Source organism: Antechinus flavipes, chromosome 5 (assembly GCF_016432865.1).
Source record: "Antechinus flavipes isolate AdamAnt ecotype Samford, QLD, Australia chromosome 5, AdamAnt_v2, whole genome shotgun sequence".
Taxonomy (NCBI): Eukaryota; Metazoa; Chordata; class Mammalia; order Dasyuromorphia; family Dasyuridae; genus Antechinus; species Antechinus flavipes.
The window spans coordinates 171,885,523-171,901,369 of record NC_067402.1 but is presented as its reverse complement, the minus strand read 5'-3'; the positions used below and the strand labels follow the sequence as shown (position 1 = coordinate 171,901,369).

Sequence of the window (15,847 nt, the reverse complement as noted above, 5' to 3'; positions counted from 1 at the left end):
TGAATCTTCTTTATTCTAAGATACCAAATAAGACAACTAAATTTTTTCAACTAGGCATCAGTAGGCGTGTCTGTATGTTCCAGAGTAAAACACAGTAGAAATTACAAAGTCCTATTCTCCCTGTCTGCTCAATAAGTGGATTATATTCCTTTACACTGGTGTTTTTTTCTCTTTTTAAATATCATCCTTTAGGAATGAGATTCTTAACCTGAAGTCCATGAATCCATTTCCCCCAACTTGTGTTATACTCTGAATTGTTTTAATTAACCTATTTTCTCTGATGATTAGGGTACAAATCCTTTCCTGCCCTGCAACGGTTATTTTTGTGTTTCTTCTTTTGCAAATTGCTTGCTGCTTTTCTTGGATCATTTTTCCAAGGAAAATATCTAGCCCCTGTGTCTTATACCAGTACCAAAGAAATGGTTGATCAGAGAAGTGAAATAATCCATTTAAGGTCCCATAATAGCTAGGAGTCAGTCCTTGGTCCCAGGTCATACCATCTTGCTTATTATAAGATAGTTGATTTTCCCTTTAGACTACAGGAACACAAAAATCAGGACCATTATCTTCCCTGGGAATTCTCTGGAGCCTGTGATACTTCTCAGAAGAGCATGGGTACTTCTGCTCTTGTCCATCTGAGAACAACTGAGGAGGATGAGAGAACTCTCAGAAAACTGACAAGTAGATGCTTTTCTTGCCCTTTCCCCTTCTCACTAGGGCAGAAAAAGGCAATGGCAAAAGCTTGCAATAGCAGGATACTGAGACTGAAGCCTAGAGTTTCTTTTTTTCATTTTGTCCTGAGAACACTGTTGTTTCATAGCCAGTTTCCAAGAAAGATTCAGTGTGAGCTTCATTGGTCCCATACGTTCGAATCTGGTAAGATTTGAGTTCTACAGGTTTGCAGGCAGCAAAGGTATTGGGAACACATAAAAGTTATCCCCTAGTTGTAGGCAGACTTTCTTGTTCTTCTTTCTCTTCTCTTTGGTCCTAAATCAACCTATTAACCAGTTTGGGAGAGCAGAATCCTGACTACTTCATCAGAAAAGCAGCAAAAATGTGCCATGGAAGTAAAAAAAAAAGTCGTATTTCTGGTGGCTAATAAGATAGAGAGCAGGGTGGGGATGGTAACAATCAATTCAGATGATTAGCCTCTTTTGAGGTTAGATCAGGAATGTGAAACTGAGCACTTTATGAGAACATAAAGATGTCCTTTTAAAACAAGAAGCTCAACAGGACAGCTGCTGACTCAGATGAAAGAACAGAACTGGGGCATAGGGCATCAGATGTGTCTTCTGAGAGAATTTGATAGACTTTGAGTTACTTTTTAGGGTCCTTTTATCCATGACTTGTCTGTGATTTTGACTTTCTAAACAACTGGACATGTCAGCTTTTTTCATAAAAAAAAAAGATTTATACAAGAACAATTCAACCAACTTTCCTTTCTCCAAATAGTTGGGTCTAAGAGAATAATAGTATCCTCTGAGATCATTATTTCTTTAAATATATATGTACACACATATATGCATACACATATGTATTTAAATCATAATTTTATTTGGGCACTGGTAGAGGAATAGAGGAATTCATTTCTGTCTGGAGGAAGGGCTAAATCACTTTATTCAGGTAATTTTGGTAGATCAAATAATAATAATTTGGGCTTAATGAAAACATATCTCCTGATTATTCTCTAATCCACTGATGGAAGATTTGTTTACATCCTGATGAGCTGGGAGCAGATGAAGTATTAGCAGAGCTTATATTAAGTCAGCTATCATCGGGCTTACTTGGGGTTATTTTGTTGTGACAGCATGTAAGGATGAACAACAGAAGCATCTGATTTAGCTGGAAGTAGGAAAAAATTAGTCTCTCCCATCTACCTTTCTAGTTTATTTGTCCTGAAACTGGATCTATACACTACAAGTAGTTAAAGAACTATATATTACCTGCAGTCTTGCACTCCACGCCTGGGTTGTCCCCCAGTTTTAAAAGGGAAGCTTTCACCTTACCTTCTCAGCAGCAGCTTCCTAGGACACTTTCTAGTTTTTTCTACATCTTGCCAGTTGGTTTGCCCTTACTTTCTAAAATCCTTTTTTGGGTATATTTTACTTAAAAAAAAAATTAGAATATGAGGGTAGGAAATGTCTGATATTTGTGTGTGTGTACTGTGCTTGTAGTTGCATCCCTAACATCATTCAACATGTAGTTGACTACATAGTAAGGACTTAATAAATTCTCTCCACCGTTCCCTTTTCCTCTTCCTCTCCTCCACTCCCCCCTCTCCATCTAACTTTTTCTGTATCTCCCTTTCCCCCCCTCCCTCTCCTTTCCTCCTTTATCCAACTCCCTCCTCATATCTTCCCTTGGAGCCCAGTAGAATCTTTACCCTTTCCAGGTCATAACTGAGTGATTTGAAAATTTTTCCCTCAGAATGACTGGAATAAAGAATCTTTAAGACCAAGTGATTTTCCTACCATCCCTGAAAAGGATGATCTTGACCCACATCCCAGGATGTGACAGTTTGAAAAAAACTCGAGAGAAAAGTTCGGCTCAAATTATGAAGATTTGATTTGGGGCTGAATCATAAAGAGTCCCACAAAACTGAATTAAAATGTAATTGAGAAATGCTTCTCAAAATAAGTAAAAATACAATACAATAATGTTGATTTGTAGGTTTCCAAGTCAGTTATGTATACTGCAGAGATTCATTTCTATTTGTCTTTAAGTATTATGTGGGTCAGAAACCATTTAATAAAAAAAGACTGGAGAAGCAAAACAAAGTTTATTATACGTTCTCATGATAATCAGGCGCCTCACCCATTGAGCAGACAATCTAAGGGAGGAAGCACCGGAGGGGACAGGCTCAACGCTTTTAAACCCTAAAGCAAATTCCCCCTCCCACCACTGACCCTCATCCTTATTAGCTGAGGATCTTACATTCTAAAAGTGGGAACTACCCAAGAAATTGAACTTGACCAATAAGTACATAGTTGCCCATATTTGGCTGAAATAGGGAGGCTAACAAGAAGGGGGCTTAAGTATGCCCTTAGGAGAATAGCAGGGAGGAGACTTTAAGGATGCCCTTAGGAGAATAGCAGGGAGGAGACACTTTAAGGATGCCCTTGACTTAATGCTTAAAGTCCTTCAGGCCTACTCAAACTTTGAAATAGAAGAGGCCTTACTCGATTTTCACAATTGTCTTGAAAGATCTCACTTTATCTCGTTCTTATTTATACACTGAGGTCTCTTCAAATTCTGATAGCATAACTTCACATTCCCTATCGAATTCCTCTTCCCCTTCTGGTTCCCGTTGGTCTCCTTGGACCACTGGCTCCCACCCTTGTCCTTTTAACACCATCAATCTAACAGACCCTTCAGCTTTCTCTTCCAACCTAATCATTCTAAGTAATGAGTTTTGGACTATTCTAGTTATCATTTGGATCAAACAAGGTATGCAGATAGGGAGTAATATAACACTACAGAGCGCTATAAGGCCAAACCAAAGGAGCTGCTTCCACCAGCTTCCCCCATACCAGGACCACCAAGAAATATTGAACAGTGAGGTCCAGGTCTGTACAGGAACATGAGCGAGTTTCCTAATGCTCTTAGTGCATTAAAAGTAAAAATTTACTAAAAATTAGTAAAAGACTTCTTTTACTAGATTTCCATTGTCCTCAATCTTTATACAACATGTTGATAAATTCAGTTTCTCACAAGCTCCCCCTTCCTCAGCTAACAAATAATCCATCACAAGGCTGTTGTAAAACAGCCTCTCTGGTTTGAGTAGCTTGGTCAGCCAAAAATCTAGTACCTCAGCCGTCTAATTGATGATAATCTCTACAACTGCTTGAAGACTAATTATTCTGTTCAACATATATATTGGGGTTCTATATCCCCACCTTCCATCTTGAGTCCAGGTGGCTGGCTCATACTCTTTATTCTCTCTGGAGGCCAGGCGTCACCCCAACCGTTTGCATCTCCAGTCTGAGTAATGGAGGTATCTAAACTCCATTCTCTCTTCCCAAATCATCGTACAACTGAATCCCTAAATATTGGTTGGCCTGTTCTGGAAGAAAGAAAAAATTTTGGCCTCATTAGTCCAATATAGCCCTGTCCAATTAAGAGGTAGGTGAGTATAAGCAGTTAAGCCACAGATTCAATAATGTCGCTTTAGAGCAGGCTCTCGAAAATATATCTGAACTATTCCTTGTAAAAAGGTAATATTGCTGGGCTCTCGTCCCTAGGGGACCTTCCCCTACAAAGGCGATATACTGACATTTCCATAGACCCTGCTCCTTCCTCCTACAATTGGCAACTGGCCATTGACCTATTAGGTTAGAGGTATTCCAAAACGTGGGAAACAGAGTCCCATGTTTCCCAGGTGTCCCTGGGGTGACATTGTACCAACCCCATTGATGTCTAGACAGGTGAAAACTTAGTTTTCCAAATCCTTGCAGCCTCCCTCATATCTCCTAGAGACAGAGTAGACAAAAGAAAGCCTTTTGTCAATCCGCAGCAATTCCTAAGGAATTGTGCCAGAGCTCACAAGAGCACCAAACGACAACTGCAGTGTCCACTTGATGATTCAGTGTCCACTACAAGATAAGGAAAGAAAAAGTCTTTTACCTTGTCGAGTTAAGTCCATTCACATACACTATTTCAAAGTTTCAAACTTTGCCCTGTTTAACAAATCCTATCTTCTGTCAATGGCCATTATTATTTCTCTTCTAAGTTCCAGAAATCAGCCCCATTATGAATTTGGGATCAGTTACTAAGGATCCAGATGGGGCTTAAGGGGATAGGTACCCATGGCCATTAGCTCAGTCATTGGGATCCACCACAGATCCAACAGTTTGATAAGTTAAAAGTTCTCCCTATATTCTGCATGAGCAGGAGGAGCTGGTTCTCATCTCTGGAAGATAAGATTTGGTTTCTATGGCTATCATGAGGAAATAGGTAAACCCAAAGCTCAGGGAAAGCCCCATGAGAGTTTCCCAAAGTAATTCCCAAAGTAATTAATGTAAGAAAAGTCATACAATTACAACACACTGGATTCAGAATTTGTGTTCCCATTCAGTGGAAGTCCCCTCCTCAAATGTAATTTGAGGTCTCCCCATCTTCAACTGTCCACTCAGATAAAGGTGGCGCCACAGGTCCTTTTGTTCTGGTGTGGTGTGTCCAGCCTCGTCCCTGGGTGCGAATTGCAGTGTCCAAGAGGTCAGTATTATCTGGTAGGGTCCGTCAGGGTCCGTCCCAGCACAGAGTCAGCTTCTCATCCTTCCAGGAAGGACTCAACACCCCATCATCACCTGAATTCTATGAACAGGGAAACCTAGGAGTCTGAGCTATTAACCCTTCTGTTGAAGTCCTAGCAATGACTTAATATATCTCTTAAAAATAAATCCTTTGTCTCTAAGATAGGGTCCCAGTTTCCCATAGGACAAGCCTGGAGAGGATGACTGTACAATAATTCATAAGGTGAAAACCCAATTTCTCTACGTGGCTTGGTTCTGATTCTGACCACAGACATTTAGTCCAGGGTAGTTGGGTCTCTAAACATAATTTAGTCAGTTGCCATTTTATTTCCTGATTCATCCTTTCTACTTTTCCAGAAGAGGGAGGATGCCAAGGGTGTGGAGATCCCAAGTGATTTCTAAGGCCCCAATCACATTCTGCAACATCTGGGCAGAAAAATGTGTTCTCTAGTCTATCCTCTCCACTATTCCATATCTAGGAATAATTTGTTCTAATAAGACCTTATTGTCGAGGCAGTTGCTCGGGCTGAGGGAAATGCCTCCACCCATGAGGTCAGATGACCTTGCTATGACCAGCAAGTATTTGAGGCGACCCACTGGTGGCAGCTCAGTGAAGTCCACCTGGATGCTTTGGAATGGTCCGATTCCCAGAGGTCGTCCCCCTTTTGGGATCTGGCCTTGAGCAGCCTTGTTAGTCCTTCGACAAACGAGACAGCCGTCCACCAGTTGTCGGGCCATTGTATATAGGCCAGGGGAAACATACCTTGTCAGCACAGCATCACACAGGTTTTGGACATCCCAGAGACTGCCCTGGTGCAGTTGCTGAAGGACCTGCCTCATACTTGCTTTGATCAGTACCTCTCTGCCATCAGGTAAGAGCCATTGTCCTTCAGAGTTCCCAATTGCTCCGAGAGTCGAGGCCTTCTCTTTTTCCTTCGGGGTAAAGCTGGGAGAGGGTAGACTAGGGGGAAGTACAGGTATCAGAGCCATCATATGAGAAATCTCCTGGTCTCCGGCTCCCTTGGCCTCCTCATCTGCTAATCTATTTCCCCTTGCCTCAAAAGAGCTTCCCATCCCTTTATATGTATTACTGCTACATTCCTAGGGGCCAGAATGTTTTCCAATACCTCTCTAACTAGTGTATAATGGACCAGTTCTTCACCTTTACTATTTACGCATCCTCTTTCCTCCCAAATCCTTACAAATACATGCACCACACCCCAAGCATATTTCGAATCAGTATATATATCCCCATCTTGGTCCCTCAATAACTTCAAGGTTTGATTTAAAGCATACAATTCACTAGTTTGAGCCGACCAACGGGCAGGTAGACTGCCCCTGGTAACAGTGGAAATCCTATCTCCATCCACAATAGCAAACCCATTTTTCCTTTTCCCACTCTAGAACCAATTTACTCCCCCAGGTATTGGCGATTCTTGTAAATCCTCTATTACTTTTGTTTGAAAATCAATTAACTCTAAACAACAATGTTCCTCTCCAGGGGATGGTTCTGTTCCAGGGGATAAAAAGGAAGCAGGATTAAGGTTATGATCTTGGGTGATTAGTAGATCATCCTTTTCTAGTAGTATTACCTCATATTTCAAGACTCTGGAATCTGTGAGCCATCTCCTAGCCCTCTGATTTAATATTGCCCTTACTTGGTGTGGGACACTTACAATAATACTGCCTCCAAAGGTGAGCTTCCTATTCTCTTCTACCAAGAGAGTGATAGCATCTACTGTTTGTACACAGATCAGCCATCCTTTGGCTACTGGATCTAATACTTTAGAAAGGAAAGCCACTAGTCAGGAGCCTTTGCTCCAGCAATGCAACATGGGCAGTTGATCCTATAAGCCTCCTTCCCTTCACCTAGAGTGAATTCCCCTTCATTTCATTTTCTCCGCGTATATGATGGGGAATTGTGTGGGTGTCAGATGTTCTCTTCCCATATAGTCCCCCCATGATCATGCAAAGCATGAAAAACGCATCTGAGGACAATATAGATCTATGATAAGTAAATCAGGGGCCTAGGATTGGGATTCCAGAGATAGCCCTGCCCTCCATCAACACACAGTGTAAAAGGCTCAAGGCCTAAACCTTAGCCTAATCAGGGCGTGATGAGATTCCCAGCTTTCTCAAAAGGCAAGGTGGGAGTGGCCCCAAGTACTTGGGAGAAGTAAACCTTAGATGAAGAAACTCTAGCCCCAGGAAGTAAAAAGGTTAAAAGATTAATAGCAGCAACCAAAGTCTGGCCTCAAATTAAAATATCTGTTTAAGGCAGTTTTACTTCAGGTAACTGTCCTTAAGTTTTAACCATTCCATCTCATGACCTATGCAGTCACACCTGAATTCAAAACTCCCAGCAAAGGATTTTATCTTCTACAGCAATTATCATTAATCAAGGGCTTCAGATGAATCTAGTTCTCAAGAACCACAGTAAAGGGTTTACAACTTATACAGCTATCTTTTTTATCTAAGTATATCTTAGACAGATCACACATACAAAAAAATTCTAAATCGCATGTTGTACATCCCATTTCCACATAAAAGAAACTTTTAAATCTTTCAGATTTAACATTAATACTCTCTTCATTCTAAAAAAATTTTTTTTTTGGAAATAACCCTATCAAATTATCAGATCAGATTAAAATCCTGCTCTAGATTTTTTTTATCATCTTCCTTAAACAAGGAGACTTATGCACGTAAATAACTATTAAATAATTTGCTTTAGACAGATGGGATCTTAGTAGAAATAAATCACTTTCAGATAACTTACAGTTCCAACAAACTTCTTAGAGCAGCTATAAATATAAGCTGTTCCTTTAAACAGTAGAAGCAATTGATATCCGAACCAGCAAGGTGTTGCAGCCACCATACTTAATGGGGAAGGGGGATTAGATCACCTGACAAGGTCCTCTCCATGTAGCCACCCTTCCCGACCCTAACTTATCACAGCTAACTTTTTAGGGTGCCATTTCCCCAGGATCCAATCTGCCAGCTCAAGACAGGCCCCAACCTCATGGGATATATCTCCTTTTCCCATGGCAAATGGCAGATTCACTAAGGAATTGTGCCTTTTTCTTCCCCACTTCTGGAGAGCTATTTTCCTCTCTTTTTCTCTCACACAATCTCTTCCTGTCCCATCTCTCTCCTTCCAAAACTTATTTGCTTAAACTTTCTCCAACATATGTTAAACACTCCAAACCAATACTAGATGCTCCATTTAAACTACTAATTGATTTTGCAAATCAATCTTTCTTGTCCCTCATCTTTAAGTCAAAGAAGAAAAAAATTTTTTTAAACTTTAAACTTAAAGGTTCACAAATAACTGAACCAAATTTCATAAAACTTATACATGCCCAACAGAGATGATAATTTTTTTTTTTAAGGCATAACTCAGTTACAAATTAAGCAATACCTCTAGAAAACAACACACCATCTAAGTAGGGAGATACAATCCCAACCTCCCCTAAGGTAAACTACCAGCATTTTGTTTTTATAATCTATATTTTAACTTAAAATCCCAAACACAGCTTTAAATTCCCAATAATATAAAACCACTTTCGCCGTCATATTTAAAATAATGAATTTCATCAAACAGCAGTTTCTTTCCCTTGGTCCCACATGGCCCTACTGCATGTCAGGAGCCCTTGGGAGGGAAAGGAAAGAAGCCACCATCTTCACTCTCTCTATCCCCGATGTATAGGGTGATTGTGCTTCCAATTGGGATCCGCTAACCGGTATTTCTGATCAGCTGAAACTACTGCAGCTGGAGGGTTTCTCCTGTCTCACTCCTTCATAGCTGCACCTCTAATTAATCCCCTCTCCTCTAGTGAGAAGAGAGAATTCAAAATAGACGTAAGTTCTCCTCCTGGCCCCGACAGCCCTTGGAGGGGCTGATGGAATTAAATCCTTTCCTTCTCTTTTCAGGTGCAAATTCAGTCTTTGGCACCAGCCCCCTAGACTGTGTGGGTCAGAAACCATTTAATAAAAAAGACTGGAGAGATCTCTAGAAGCAAAGCAAAGTTTATTATAAGTTCTCACAAATTGGGGGTCCCACCCATCGAGCAGACAGTGGAAGGGAGGAAGCACTGGAGCGGGCAGGGTCAACGCGTTTAAACCCTAATGCAAATTCCCCCTCCCAGCACTGACCCTCATCCTTATTAGCTGAGGATCTTACATTCTAAATGCGGGAACTACCCAAGAAATTGAACTTGACCAATAAGTACGTAATTGCCCATATTTGATTAAAATTGGGAGGATAACAAGAAGGGGACTTAAGTATGCCCTTAGGAGAATAGCAGGAGACACTTTAAGGATGCCCTTGACTTAATGCTTAAAGTCCTTCAGGTCTACTCAAACTTTGAAATAGATGAAGCCTTACTCGATTTTCACAATTGTCTTGAAAGATCTCACCTTATCTCGTTGAGTATCTAGAAAGTACCAGTAAGTGTGATTCTCTATCGTACTACTATCAAACTCAGAAACTGAGGGTTAATAAAATATGCATAAAGATCTCTCCAGGCTGCATATTGACTTTTAAAAACATATGTTAACATTAGTTATGTTCTATTGTGTTTTTATTTATTTTGTTAAATATTTTCCAATTACATTTAAATTTGTTCTGGCTCTACTGGGAAGCCAAGGGTTTGTCACCTTTACTCTATACCAAAGCAATCACAGTTCCTATTTTTGTCCTTGTCCTACTGTGAAGTTAAGCATCAACAAATACTAATAACTGTTTTCACATTTTTTTTTTTTGTTGAGGTTAATATTCAAAAATGAAGAAAGAGGCTTAGATAAGAAATTTAATGTAGATACATAAATTCATTTTCAGTTGATAATCGATACTAATGAAAATCTTGACAAAAAGGTTCAAGTGTAAGGAGGGTTTAAAGTAGCTGGTTTGAGGGTCATCAGGATTTGAGCATATACTGCTTTATTTACAAACCTCACAATTACCTGTCACATTGGCTAACATCTTCAGGTTATATGTTTATAACATGGATGGTTTGAATTGAAATACATAAAGGAAACAATAGATTACTAAGCCCTTTCTCCCTTCCTCCATTCCTCCCTCCCTTCTTCCCTCCCTGCCTTTCTTTCTCCTCTTTCTCTCTCCATTTTTCCTTCTCCTCTTGGGATCTCAAGCTAGATTTCCTTTTTAAGAACCATGCCTTAAACCTAAATCATTTTTGCTCTCATTGATTAGAAAACAAAAGGCCCCAGGCTCAGCCCACTTGATCTTTGTCTTGCCCGAGATTGCCTCACAGTTTTGATCAGAATCCCTGAGGATCTTTCCCTCCTAGACTGATTTTTTTTGACTAGGTCAAAAAAGTTGTTCTTTGTCTCTTTTCTTCTTACTTTGAGTTAATCACAAATTGGGTGGTTACCTCAAATTGAAAACTATTAAAGACCTTGAAAAGGCCTGGGTCTCCCACTACATCCAAGCCATCTTCAGTCCTGATCTATATAGCAGGGCACTGGACCCAGGTGGTTCCAGAGGAGAAAGTGAAGCTTTGTTTTAGTTGAAGGGATTTAATGAGAGTGAACATATTCACCAGCCATAAACAGAGAAATAAAATTAACTGACCACCATCATGTTTGCAGCTGAAGCATAATTCCCACCGAAAGCAGCTGCTTCAGAAGGACAAAGTTCTTCTGGTCACAGGAACATTTTTCTCTGGAGACACTGAACTCATGATGTTTATATAGGCCATGGGCACTTGGTACTCTAGATAAGCAGGACCTTGATGGATAGATACTCACTCGGTGCTGCTGTCATGAAAACTTAGGCTGTCTAGTGGCCATCAGACAGAAGGTATGTGGATCCTTATCAGCTTGGTTTTTATAGATACACCATTTTACCAGTAGCTTTAAAGCAACAAGTACCACCACCACCAACACAAAAAACCCAAGTCACTGTGCAGATTTGCTCAGAGCCTCTACTTTTTTGTTGCTTGCTGTCAGCTGTTCCTAGTTCACAAAACCCTCATTTTTTTTCTATAGAATCTGTGAACTTGAATGGAAAAATAATTATGTTTTTATTTTCATGGAGTTCTAACTTAAAAATTGGCATTTCCTTTAATCATTTTAAAACATGCTGAGAGGATGTCCAGATTGCCCAAGGAATCAGTTATAGAAAAAGGTTAAAAACAGTGTTGAGTCTATTTCTTTTTCTTTTTTCTTTTTAAATGTTTTTTTATTTATTTAAAACAAATACAAAATAGAAAAAGAAAAAATTGTCATGTGTACAAAAGAATGTAAGGATTCAAAATATTAAATAATAAATTTCCACTTCAAGAGAGAATATATAATAAATAATACACATTTTTCTCAGAATTGTCCATCTTTGCTTTTTTTGGTAAGTTTTGTTTTGTGCTGTGCACTTTTTACTTTATTCTTTTTTTCCCCTTTCCTCCCTTCTATCTTCCCAAAGCAGGCTACAATTAAGTACAGATGTGTTTATAGATATATACATATACCTATATCTATAGCTATATCTATATAAGCACACACACATATATATACATACACACATTTATATATATATTTATACACATCAAAATCTATAATCATACACAGATATACTCATATATCTATTTAAGATTGTACTATACTTGTTTGTCCTTTGTTTCTCTGAAGATAGATAACATCATCCTTCTTAGGTCCAAGTCTTTCAATATTTTTCTAACATTTCTATACTATAGCAATAGTCCAATCTTATACTGTCTAGCTATTTTAAATAGTCTAAAACAATTTTGATTAATATGACTGGCATATATGTGTTTGTGTGTGTGTGTGTGTATATATATATATAGTTTCCCTATTTTTTCTCTTTTGATTTAATCTATTTTAGCTTTAACTTTGTCTGAGATCAGTGATTACTACCCCTGATTTTTTTTCCTAATAAACTCTACTCTGATCATTATTATTATGTTTGTACCTCTTATTTCTCATCACTGCTGACTCATCTGCTTTACTTCTACCCACTATCTTGCCTTGCTATTACTTAACCTATCCTCCTTCAAAGATTCTTCCCTTATCCTCTTTCCCCGTCTTTTTCTCCTACCCTTTTCTCCCCTCTTTATAAATATGTAAATTATATTGCCATTAATTTATACATATCTACACTCATATCCTATTCCCTCCCTTTTATTTCTTAGTAAATATGGAACAGGCTTCTATTAATTAGATTCTAATTTCTTTTGTAATTTATGTAAACAAAATGCCTGTGTTTTCTTTCCCCAAAATGTAGTTTTTCAGTTTATCAACAGACTGTTTGCTGATCCCTTGTCATCATTTCTGTCTCCATAAACATCTGATGTCTGCTCCCTGCCTTTTCCAAATTTCCCTTTTATCTTAGCTACTTTTGTGTGGTCCTTTTTTTGTTCACTCTGTGAAGCCTGTTGATTTTTCTTTTGGGACTTAATGTTGACAGTCTTCCAAACCTCTAAACTATTTGCAGGAATGACATTTATAGGTTGCTTATGGTTTTTCTGTACTAGGAAGAACTGTAAATACTTAAATGATCCTTAAGTACATATATAGAACATATGTTGTGAGCTATAAATGATACCTTGTCCTTGTTTTTAAGTTAGGGATTAATTGCGCAACTACTGCCTTTACCTTATTTGTGGAAAAAGTAGTATATGAGTTTAAAAGTTTCTCAATATTACTATTAAAAAATTCTTTCCTCTGGTCTGTCTGAAACTTTTGAGACATCCTGCGTGGGTTAAATATTGACTTAAAAGCATAAGACATCTCCTAAATTGATTTGTTTTTCAGACTCACTGCCCAGACACACTTTGAAATCACGTCCACAGACTGTTGATATGGCCATAAATTTAAAAGTTTAAGAGATTTTAGAGACTATTTAGTATAACTCTTTAATTTTACAGATGAGGAGGATACTGAGAAGTGAAAGATTTGCAGAAATCCATACTGATAATAGGTATCAGAAGTGGTCTTTGTATCCTGGTCTTCCTAATTGCAAGTCCAAGACTATATCTCCTATGCCATGCTGCCGAAAAAAAATCACAGCTATCTAATCCAACCACTTATTTTACAGATGGACAACTGAGAAATTAAGTTCACTGTCCAAAGTCACATAAATAGTAAATAGCAGAACCAGAATTTCAAACCCTATTGATTGGATCCCAAACCAATGTTTCTTCCAGTGTTTCTGTTTTTACATAAATTTTACATAGAATTAAATTTCCATTCTAATTGGAAAGATGATCCATCAGATGTACCTACCAAGTAATATTTATATCTTAAATAATCATGTTGTTCCTCTAGAATAGTGGTCTCTAATGGGTATGTTTGAGGAGGAATGGGGGGAGAGTACCACAAGATGATTCATTGGACTGAAGGAAGAAAATAGTAGAGTTTCTACATGTATCTATTTTTAAAAATCAAAATAATAAGAAATAAATTATTCATATTTAATATATAAATCAGTTCTGATACCTCCTGTGATCTCTGTATCAAATGGCTGGTCACATGTCACTGAGGGAAAAAATGCAAGAACCTTGATAATGTCTCACCACTCATTATTTTCTTTGCACGTGTCTAAGTAGGGATTACAAGTTTTAACCAAACTAACCTTCACAAAATGGACTAATGTCTTAAACATGCCCTGCAAATTAACCAGGGATTGAAGGATTATAACATGAATATAATCCAAGAAGAAAATGGCAGTAAAGTTAGCATTTCTGAAATAAGCCCTTTGTCATCTCTTTTAGGAGATAAAAAGCCATGATGACTTAATTAGATCTGTGAAACGATTAAGATTACTTGAAATATGAGGGTTTTAAAATTTGTTTCAGTCATGTCTGACCTATTTGAGGTTTTCTTGGCAAAGGTACTGGAGCGATTTGCTATTAACTTCTTCAGCTCATTTGACAGATGAGGAAACTAATCGAACATAGTTAAGCAGCTTGCCTAAGGTCCTGATTCCAAGCCCAGTGCTTTATTTACTTTACTATCTACTTGCCATCTTTAATAAGAAGCCTCACTCTAAGTGTGTACTTATACTAAATATGACAAACTGTCAGCTAATGATAATATGAAGCTATCATATCATGAGTAATAAGACATTTAAAAATTAACATTCTGCAATCCTTTGTCAATTTCCTTAAACAAGCAAGGGACTGTGCAGGATGCTGAGAGGAATACTGATACGAAAAAGAATAATATCCAGTATAATAGCATTTTATGGTTTGCAGGGTCTTATATATGCTATTTCTTTTGTCCCTCACAAATACTCTCTGAGATCAGTACTCTTTTTAATTCTATTTTACAGAGAAAACTGTGGCACAGAAGTTTGAGTTGCATGGTATAAGAAAGGTATTCGAGCTAAGAATTTGAACTTGTCTTGTCTGACTCCTGGTATAGTACTCTAGCTACTGTGCCACTTAGCTGATCACTGTCTAAAAACCAACAACCTCGTAAGGTGGATAAGATGCACCATTAACTGTCATCTGATCTAGAACATGATAAAAACCAGAAGACAGGTACAAAGATATTGATTATTGTTAGTTGGCTGTAGAATTGTTTCCAGAGGAATTGGGAAATTGAGCTGGACTTTAAATAATGCACAGGATTTCAACAGGGAGAGACAGAAAGAGGAAGGGCACTCCAAGAATATAGAATACAGACATTGTAGACAAATTCAGAGAGATAGAAAAAGGCATTTAGAGAATCCTTCTAACTAAAACATAGACTCTATGAAAGTGAATAAAATGAAATAAAGTTGACTAGACAGAGAAGTTAAGAGATATACTATGGAATGATGTGTATGCCTAACGTGAGTGTGGACTTCATGGTAAAAAGCTGTAAAGGGGTCGTAGAGATTGTTTAGGTCAGTGATTTTTGGTCTCAGAACTCCTTTATACTCTTAAAAATTTTAGAGGATCCCAAAGAATTTTTAATAAAATTAAATTAAAATAGATTTAATTATCTATTAAAATAGATGATAGTATCGAAATTATAACTGATAAGATTTTCGACATCATCAAAATAATAAAAAACCAAACCCATTACATGCTAAAATAAATAACATATTTAAGAAAAAATAATTTTTCCCAAATAAAACAGGAATGTGGAATGTCATTGTTTTACATATTTTTGTAAATACTTCTATTGTCTAACAATAGAAGACAATTGGATCCTTTTATCTTCTACATTCAATTTGTTTCAATATAGTGTTTTGATCAAAATTTATGGAGAAGTTTCAGCCTCATACAGATATATTGTTGGAAAAGAAAAAGTAGTATTTTAATTAGCAAATAGTGTCTTAATATTATGATGAAAATAGTTTTGTTATCTTAGTATTATTATGAAAATATTTTTTACTGAAAAGATAATCTGCAAAGGTTGTCAGGAACCCCAAAGTTCCTCAGACCATACTTTGAGAACTAATGGTCTATCTAGAATAATACCTTTATTTTATGGATAAAGAAACTGAGGCCTAGAGAGAAAAATGACTTGCCCAAAATAATATAATTGTATATAGTAAAGTCTAATAATCTTTCTACCAAGCCACTCTAGTGGACTATATGGAGCTAATTGGATTTAAATAATGCTCCAAT

The 15,847-nt window shown here is 37.7% G+C and overlaps 1 protein-coding gene across 2 annotated transcripts in view; it reads left to right on the top strand.

Annotated features, from left to right (window-relative positions):
* PFKFB3 (6-phosphofructo-2-kinase/fructose-2,6-biphosphatase 3) overlaps window positions 1–15,847 on the top strand; it is a 101,225-nt gene that overhangs the window by 52,855 nt on the left and 32,523 nt on the right. The gene's annotated exons all lie outside the window — the stretch shown is intronic.